Source organism: Penaeus chinensis, chromosome 38 (genome assembly GCF_019202785.1).
Source record: "Penaeus chinensis breed Huanghai No. 1 chromosome 38, ASM1920278v2, whole genome shotgun sequence".
NCBI classification, from domain to species: domain Eukaryota; kingdom Metazoa; phylum Arthropoda; class Malacostraca; order Decapoda; family Penaeidae; genus Penaeus; species Penaeus chinensis.
In genome coordinates, this window is record NC_061856.1 from 12,008,942 (window position 1) to 12,018,941 (window position 10,000).

Sequence of the window (10,000 nt, forward strand, 5' to 3'; positions counted from 1 at the left end):
AAAAGACATTTTATACAATTATTTTGATGTTGATAGTGATTAAGTGATGATTATGATGATAATGATGATGAGGGAAAGGAGGATAGTATGGATGACGATGATGGTGCTATCACAGTGGTGGTGATAACGATGATGATGATAAAAATGAAGTTGAAGATGATGGTGCGCGTGTGTGTGCGCGCGTCCAATTCATATTTAAAATCAAGCACGTCATCTACTCAGCTGTTCAAGTAAGTCATCTACCGAGAGAGAGAGAGAGAGTGACACACACATACATACACACGCACACATACACACACCTATGGGAAAAAAAATATCAGTTAAGTTAACATAATACCTGAGGATAGGATAAATCAGTGTTACCTATGACCGCTTCCGAGGAAAATGCAGTGACGGTAAGGTTACGTACAGATACTACACACCATAATGTCACTCGTCATAATTGGGGAAAGCAGCCGTTAAAGAACATACGAGGTGAATTTGGATGAAATACTAGGCAAAATTTAATAAAACAGATGTGTATAAATTCTGATATACTTAGCACCGAAAAATCTAAGAATCCTAAGATACGTTTTTGTGAATGATTAAGTAGATCATACGTTTTCCTTTTAAGAAAATGAATAAGAAAAACGAAAAGCCTGGAAATCCGGGCCAGGTCGTTTGATGACCTTAGAAAAAAAAAATAATAACACAATATAAAAACGTAATTCATTCAGTAACCCAAGCACGACCTACGTCTTGACCTGACTCAACCTAGTTGGGAGTTTCGTACAAATAGCTGTAAGGTAATTTGGCAAAGAGGAAATTTATGAGAGCGCTACACTTTGTGACGTAGCGCGAATTATATTTAAGTGGGTCCTACATTTTTCTGATGTTGATTTTTATAACACACACGCTATGAAATGAGATTTTGCCTGGAAGCATTTACTCCTAAATAATACATTTAATTTGCATAGTGTAATTGTACTGGCACAATGGAAATCGTAGAATAACTGCCATGAGTTAATATTTTGGTTACAAAGAGAGGGAATCCTTTCGCAGAATACATAGAGATAAGCAAAAATTAATTTGGAAAATATGCGAAGAGGTGAGAAAGATTTACAATGAATATATGATTAATTTGAAAAAAAAAAAAACTATTCCATTGTTCGCATCTATTCTTTCCGATCTGTTTTATCTTTCTATCATTCAATGGCCTTTTAATATAAACTTGGTCTATTGTCGATACAGGAACAGGTGACTGATAGACTCAGGGGAAAGACATGTGACAGAAGAGTTTCGGTAAGACAGATATATGAAAAATTCTGTAAGCAAAAACGGGAATGCAGAGAGAGAGAGAGAGAGAGAGAGAGAGAGAGAGAGAGAGAGAGAGAGAGACTACAAAGACGGGAGAAGATAGATAAATAGATATATAAAAAGAGAGAGAGAGGGGGAGAGAGAGAGAGAGAGAGACTACAAAGACTGGAGTAGATAGATAAATAGATAGATAAAAAGAGAGAGAGAGAGAGAGAGAGACTACAAAGACGGGAGTAGATAGATAGAGATAGATAGATAGATATAAAGAGAGAAAGAGTACAAAAACAGGAGTAAATAGAGAGGGAGAGAGAGAGAGAGAGAGAGAGAGAGAGAGAGAGAGAGAGAGAGAGAGAGAGAGAGAGAGAGAGAGAGAGAGAGGGAAAGAGGGAAGGAGTGACACTACTAAAAAGAGAGAGGGGGGGGAGAGAGAGAGAGAAAGAGACTACAAAGACGGGAGTAGACAGATAGAGATAGATATATATAAAGAGGGAAAGAGTACAAAAACAGGAGTAAATAGAGAGGGAGAGAGAGAGAGAGGGAAAGAGAGAAGGAGTGACACTACAAACTCCGCTCTTGATAATCACCAAGCGTATCCGGTATCCGCCCTTCCTCTTCTCCCACCTGTTCTGCCCACCACCCTTACCCAAGCCTCTCCTCTCCTCTCCTCTCTCTCTTTCTCTCTCCCTCCCTCCCCCCTCCTCTCTCTCTCTTTACCTTTGTTTTCTCTCTCTCTCTCTCTCTCTCTCTCTCTCTCTCGCTCTCCCTCTCTCTCTCTCCCTCCTTCCCTCCCTCTCTCTCTCTCTCTCGCTCTCCCTCTCTCTCTCTCCCTCCTTCCCTCCCTCTCTCTCTCTCTTCCCCTCCCTTCCTCCCCGCACTCGAGTCTTTATCAGTCAATCTGTCTGTCTTTCTCTCTCTCTCTCTGCATATGCATGCATGTATGTATACGTGTGCGTATCTACATGTATCTAAATTTGTCATTTAGTCAACAAATCTAATTCATTCCCATCGAATTATTATATACCAAAACAGGTTCTGATATGCAACTGGTGTTTCAGAAAGGACCTGAAATTTAGTTTCCGTTCACATGAATAGCTTTGTCTGACGCTGGCTGAATACCTTGTCCCCCATTCTTGGTTGTGTATTCATTGATGATAATTTTAATGATAGTAATGTTGAGTTGATTGTGGTGGTGTTAGTGATGATCGTGATAATATTAATGCTTGGAGTAATGATGTACAATAACATTAATAATGTAGGTGAACATGTTATGGTTATGATTATAAGGACAAGAACACTAACGATTTTAATGATAAAAATGGTGATAAGTATTTGAAGTGGTAATGGTAGGGATAATAATATTGATATTAAAGATAGTAACAATACTAAGTACACTACAACAGCAATGACAAAGAATAATAACAATAATAATTTTGATGATGATAATAATAATAATGATGATAATAATAATAATAAAAATTGTCATAACGATATTAATAATAATAATAATAATAACCATAAATGTTATGATTATTATAATTTTAGTCATATTCATTTCACTACCATTATTATTAGTATTATTGTTATTATTTTTATCTCCTCAGGATTATTACCATTATTATTAGTATTATCATCATAACTATTACTGTCACTATCATCATCATTATCGTTATTACTATTTTCATCATTATTGTTATTGTCATTATCACTATATACAATAAATCATTCTTTAAAATGGCAATAACAATATTAACAAATACGACATTAGCAATAAGCACGACTCAAAACTAAACAGCAAAGCTAATCCATGCACACGCGTATTTGCACATCATTTTGCCATTATCATGTCTGCTTAAACACCACACCTTAAACAAATAAATTACAAAATCAGCTTCCAGCAAAAGAACTTCAAGCAAAACAAAAATGCCTTGTCACTGCCTAACGATGGAATTCCGAAACAGACGAAGGATACTGTGGCATTAGTATGTAGTTGTCATTGTGTCTGTCATACGTGTCATCTAATGTCATTCTGGCACAGGTCCCGTGATGCTTCTTTACTCTGTTATGCTCCTTTCCGGGCCCCCTGCTACCACCTTTGTGTTAGTACGCTCCTTCTCGGGCCCTTTGTTTCATATGCATGGTATAAGTTGCTATGTTAATGTTCATATTATAATGGAGAGTGACTGCTATCAGTAAGAGATACTATCACAGTGTCCTTATTGTTAGCTTTATTGAATCTGTAAGCGTTATCTCTCTGTCTTCCGTCGCCCATTCTCTCCTTTTCTCTTGTTCTTTGGTGTAATGCAAACTTCTCACTTCCTTTTTACACTAATTTTTTTATCATACACATTTCTCCTCGTAACACTTCATCACCTCCACTCTTTTTGCCCACATTACTTCTCGCACTCTTAGTCAACATTCCACACACACGCACACCATCACCAACTCTTTTTGCCAGACGCTTAACTTCACTCCTTCCTCTACCCCCTTCTTCCCTCCCTTCCTCTCTCCTTCCACCCCCCCCCTCTCCTCTCCATCCTCCACCCCTCCTTCCCTTTCTTGCACCCTTCCCCTTTTCGTCCATCCCCTTCCCCATTCAGCATCTTACCTGGTCCACCCTCCCCCACCGCCTCATACCCGTTCCTACCCGGGCATAACTCCGGCCTTGACTGCTCGGCAATAACCCTGACTTTAAGGTGCCTTATTTACGAACCTAAATTAGCATAACGTGAAGACAGACCCTTATGAAAAAAGAAAGAAGAGAAGAAGAGAAAGAAAGAGAAGAAAAGCTACACCCGCTCAAGATGCATCTCAAGGCAGTGCCATTGTCTCAGAGCGAAAAAAAATGTAAACAGAAAACGAAGTTGCACTTCGCGTTCCATGTTAAAAACAAAGGTGCTGGAAAAGCAAAGAAGAGAAGACTGAAGTTTTAGCTTTTCTGTTGTTTTCGTTTCATTTGTTTTATCGTTATAGCGTTAGTTCACAAATTTGAGTGACGCAGCGTAGGAAATTTGGCAACTGCGGAGAATTGCCAGGGATGCGTTGGTTAAGAATGCAACTCAAGGTGCAGTTGCCTGGATCCGAACAAGACCCTTGATCGTCGAACGTTTGTGCTTGAATATCTATCTCTTCCACCATTTATCTGCACATGCACAAATGGTTACACTGTACAGTTAAGAATAATACTCCTGGAGAGAAGGTAAAGATAAAATAAAATAAACCGAGTGACAAAGGACAATATTTTATATTCACGAATTCCCAGCGTTCCTCTTGGCAGAGGAAAGCTCGCTTAGTATAAATGATGGTTAACAGGAACAGTCAAAACCAATAAAGTAAACACAAAATAGCATCCACCTTTCACAGTGACATCAGTATTTACCCTTACCTCATCCTCCTTGACAAGTACTGCTTTGATTTCTTTCTGTCTGTGTTGTTGTTTTTTTTATCTCTCTTTTTATATACCTCTAGTAGCCAATTCCTTTTTTTCTCTTAAGACTTCCTTCGACAGGTTTGGACCACGTGACCCAAACAAATGACGTCATTCATGCGTCGCGTATACAAAGCCATCTTGGAAATTCAAGGCCAACCACTACCCCGGTGGGCGGAGCTTCGTTACTCCAAACAGCGACCACCTAGCACAAGAAACTTTGTATGGGGCCAGGTCGTTGATTTTCGTCTTGTTCCTCTTGAATGGCTTCGTTTTCTTTTAGTATATACTGTGTTCAAGCAAGAAGTTATATTTGCTTTATTTCGAGATCGACACCAGGCGTGATAAATTAACTTTTTAACAAATCTTGCTTACCCTAATCTAAAAAAGAAAAGAAAAAAGAAACAAACAAACAATCTTCACGAGTGGGATGAAGGCGAAGGAAAAAAACGGGCAAAGTATAGGTTGTCTTAAGAGATCGAGAAACCGAGGTCGGCGAAGGAGTTATCATAAAAAAACGCTGAAAACAGCCCTCACGAGATTATTACACAAAGTATTCAAAGCATCATGTCCATATGAATGAAATAAAGATGCTATAGTTACATATTCTTAAGTCACCGATAGCGGATTTGTGAAGCTCTGAGTCTGTATATGTTTATTATTCTTCGCGTGTTATGGGGTCGACACACCTCAGTCCAGCATGGCGTCTAGTTGCCGCCTATACAATAGCACGAACGTTGAAATCTTGCCTTTGCCTCGACCCGTATACGCTTTGAAATGAAGGGACGAAAAATGAAGTAAAGGGGACCAGACCAGAAACGGTCTATTTCTTGAAAATCAATCTTCCTTTCCTTCTTTTTCTTTTTCTTGACATATTCGTATACTTTTTTCTTGTTCTCACCTTTTTTACGTTGCCTTTTTTCAGAGTTGTCTTGGGGCGTATGACCCCTGAAAATAGTCAGATTTAGTGTGCTATATATCCAATTTTGCCTAAAGGCCCTAATTTAACCTGCAGTAACTTTCCCAGCCCTGAACTAGCTTAGTTTAGACTATCTTGGTCTAGCGTAACCTAAGAACGGGTAACACCGAGTGTGTGTGCGTGTGCGTGTGCGTGTGCGAGTGCGAGTGTGTGGCTTGAGAATTCTCCGTTACCAAAGAGCCGCGGTAGACTACTTCCCTGGTTTCAGTTGCGCATCCCACGAAACGGTTGTTGGCTGGGGTTCGTATGGCATATGGTAGTATGGTGTAGCTGGGAACCGCGGTAAGAAGGGGGGTGTCCTGTGTGTTGCAGAGGATTTAAGGGTGATGTTCGAGCTGACGCCGTGATCTAGTCGAGGCAGTGGTCGAGGAACACACCTGTATAGGGGCCAATTTGGATGCTTTGTGGTCTGAAGACATCCAGGTCCGGCAGTTGTTTCTGAAATTATTTTTAATGAGTTTTTAGACTTCATTCCGTCTCTACATGACAATATATCAAGTAATGTAAATGGAGAATAAAACAGAAACGTTAAATTCATGTACTGGCATCGATTTTCATATCATTATAGTGTTTACCAACGATATCAAACAGCACGCGATAACCTTAGTAATTAGGGATTCTATTAAAACGAATACATTTTGAACACGATGCGTGTTTAAAATCATACTGTCAGTTAATAAACTTAGCCAATAAATATATATATATAAACATCTATATTTATCTATCTTCATATAAATACAAATCACATAATTTACGGCAATTGCAAACTCCGTTGTGATAACTGTTGTGATACTCAGTAGTTTAAACACACGGACACCTCGATGGTAACACAAACCAGCGTAGGATGTCACGTGATCAAAGGAAACTGACGTCACCTCAGAAATCTATTTACTCCCAACAAGTGTGAGTTGTGTGGACACGTGGCCATTCGCCGACCCAAGGCAACCTAACTCTTACCTTAAAAACGTGTTTATGGGATAAATATTGATCGGAACTTTAATGCTTTTATAAAATTATTCACTGATATAACAAGAGCGCTATCGGACACAAATTATTCTAAGATAGGTTCTAGATTAAATTTGTTGACATTCTAATTAGGTGATAGTAATACTACTATTACGCTAAAATAAATACTGAAGTTCACCACAAGTGTGTGTTTGACCTTGAAGGGAGGAGTCGAGGGTTTCAGTCTCTCGTTCGCGGGTGAGAGTGGCACAGTGAGTGCAATAATTGTGTTTTAAACTGACACTCTATTATCATTAGGCATATTTGACTACATCGATTGTAAGTGTTCAATCGCCATACTTATCACTCCGTTTCTTCATGTGAATGAATTTAAAAGAGGAGTTTAGGAGGCTTAGCAGTTTGTCGGGTGAAAATTCGAAAGCTCACAACTCGGAAGAAAAGGCGCTGTGTGAACGGTCTGGCGTCGGCGCTTTCACTTCACTCGAGGCGCCGGCGGGAAGCTGGGCTTCATTTATCCTCTAGGCCGTAAAATTCACTGTGTAAATGCGCTTGAGTTATTGTATGCTTAATGTATTTTCGTCTATTTTTTTGGAATATGAAGATGTGAGATTTGTACATGAGAGAAATATAACGAAAGCATTAGCAAAATGCCACTCCTATGAAAGCAAGAGGGTCTCCGAGCACCAAATTGCAACACATGTTAAAGATCAGGCCATCCACATGTCCGCAACACTGTACGTATTAAACACAAACACGTTCCTTGTTTCTTAGAGTAACCATTATTCACGTGCTTAACATAACCTCGAGTAATAGTACAGTCAGTGTCAGCTTATTAATGATGAATTTGGTTCCGAACTCGTAAGGTCAGTAAAACGTTCGAAACGCTCATGTGGGCCTGGTATATGACGTCATGACGTTCCAGGGGGTAGACAGTGGAAGTTCATTCGCCACGCTGGTTGCCTTACAACATCTGATTGAATCTGAACTTGAAAAAAATAAACCTTTGCAGAATACTTATAATATTGCTGAAATGATTATATATTTATTCATATATCGATAAGTACACATAGATATAGGGATATATATATATACACATATATTTATATATTTATATATTTATATATATTATGTATATATTATACATATACAGATGTATATATATATATTTATATATATATCATATATATACATATATATATAATGTATGTATATGTTTATATATAGTATAAATATATATATATATATATATATATATATATATATGTGTGTGTGTGTGTGTGTGTGTGTGTGTGTGTGTGTGTGTGTGTGTGTGTGTGTGTGTGTGTGTGTGTGTTCGTGTACAGTAATATATATATATATATATATATATATATATTTATATAAGTATATATGTATATACAGGATGCAGCGCGCTTCCTGCTTTAAGGATATGGGATAAGGATAAGATAAACGGGGATCGCTGCAGGGAGAATGATCCCGTGTTCACTGCTCAGGGCTTTAGTCTGTGCGCAAGTAATTCACGAGCATAAAACCCTTTCGTGAACTGGTGGCGTCAACATAGAGACAACCTCGGATGAACTGTCTGTTCAGAAAGGTAATCTCACATTCCACTGTGAAGATTGATTCTTCGAAATTTATCCAAAATTTGAATCTACAGACATGGGATAACAAACACTGTAGTTTATAAACAGACTACAGTATTATCTACTCCAATGGGAAGGAACAAAAAAAGTATTACCATCAAATGCATTTTCAGCTCACTCTCAGATACACCAATTTGCATTTCACTTTCTTTGCACGGGATCACCATTTCAAAAAAAAAATCGAATCTAATGTTTTATTAAAAGCCCCTAATTAATCCAGCCTTTGATAGTCTATAGCCCGTGAACAGGGAACCGGGTCGCTCTTTCAAGCTTGAATTTTTTCTCCTAGTAAAGGGATTATCGCCAGCTCGGCCCCGTGATCAGAAAGGTGAAAAATAAGTGTATATGGAAAAAAAAATAGTTTGCCATGATTATAAATTTATTGGTGTTGTTGCTTTTATTTTGTTGTTGCTTTTATAAGTGTAAGCACTAGTGTTAGTGTCACCATCATTAATCACCACCATCATCATCTTCATCATCATCGTCATTCTTCCTCTTATTATTATTATTATTATTATTATTATTATTATTTTTATTGGTATTATTATTATTATTGGTATTATTATTATTATTATTATTATTATTATTATTATTATTGACATCATCATTATCATCATTATTATTTACAAAATATAATAACTATCTTTTAATTATTAGTGTTGTTATTATTGATATTATTATCATTATTATTAATATCATTATTATTAATGTTATCACTATCATCATTAATATCATTATTATTATTATTATTATGAGAGAGAGGGAGAGAGAGGATGAGAGAGAGAGGGAGAGAGAGAGGGGGAGAGAGAGAGGAGGAGAGATAGAGGGAGGGAGAGAGGGAGGGAGAGAGAGAGAGAGAGAGAGAGAAAGAGAGAGAGAGAGAGAGAGAGATGAGGGAGGGAGAGATATAGGCAGACAGACAGACAAACACATGCAGACAGACAAACAGACAGAAACAGAGAGACACTGAGAGAAACGGAAACAAAAAGAGAGATCCGCCGATAGACACCAAGCAAAGGCAAACACAAAGAAGGAAGGTCGAACGCACAAGGAAATACATGCATAACCCCTCCCCCAAACTTTCCTCCTGTTAATATCTCCTGACCTTCTGTTGCTTGCTGTTCTTCGCAATTTTCTTTTTCTTTTTTTTATGAAATTCATTTGATTATTCTTTTTTACGATGATGGTAATGAAGATGTTTGTGGTGATGATGATGATGCTATGATAACAGTATTAGGTGTAGTAGTAATAGTAGTAGTAGTGATATATACAAAATAATGTAAGTAACAGTAATGGTAGAAGTGATAGTTATAATGATAAGGATAGTGCTGATGATAATTCTAATAATAATGAAGATAACAGTGATAGAGGTAGTAGTAATAGTATTAGTGATAATAGTTGCAGTCATCACCATCATCATCATTACTCTTATTACTGTTACCATTAATACTGATATGATTATTATAGAGAACATTATTGTTAATGCTATCCTTTATCATTATCATTATTATAACCAATTCAAAGACAAAACAAATGATGATGACGTATTTTAAGTTTCACACGTATGTATACCGTCTCACTTTTCCCTCATCCTCTCTCTCCCTCTTTCCCTCTTCCTCTTCCTCTCTTCCCTTCACCTTCCACCTTCCTCCCCTCTCCCTTTCACTCTCTACATATCTTCCCTTTCCTTCC

General features: G+C 37.7%; 1 protein-coding gene across 3 annotated transcripts in view; it reads left to right on the forward strand.

The window, feature by feature from the left end:
- The first annotated feature begins 6,881 nt into the window (after nucleotides 1–6,881).
- LOC125045862 (calpain-B-like) overlaps nucleotides 6,882–10,000 on the forward strand; it is a 31,176-nt gene continuing 28,057 nt past the window's right edge. The window contains exon 1 of one of the 3 annotated variants that reach the window (XM_047643419.1): nucleotides 6,882–6,983. The gene's annotated coding sequence lies outside the window, so the exon portion shown is untranslated. Of the gene's footprint in view, nucleotides 6,984–7,061; nucleotides 7,400–10,000 lie in introns of those variants that run through there. The other 2 variants (XM_047643421.1, XM_047643417.1) reach the window with 2 other exon arrangements.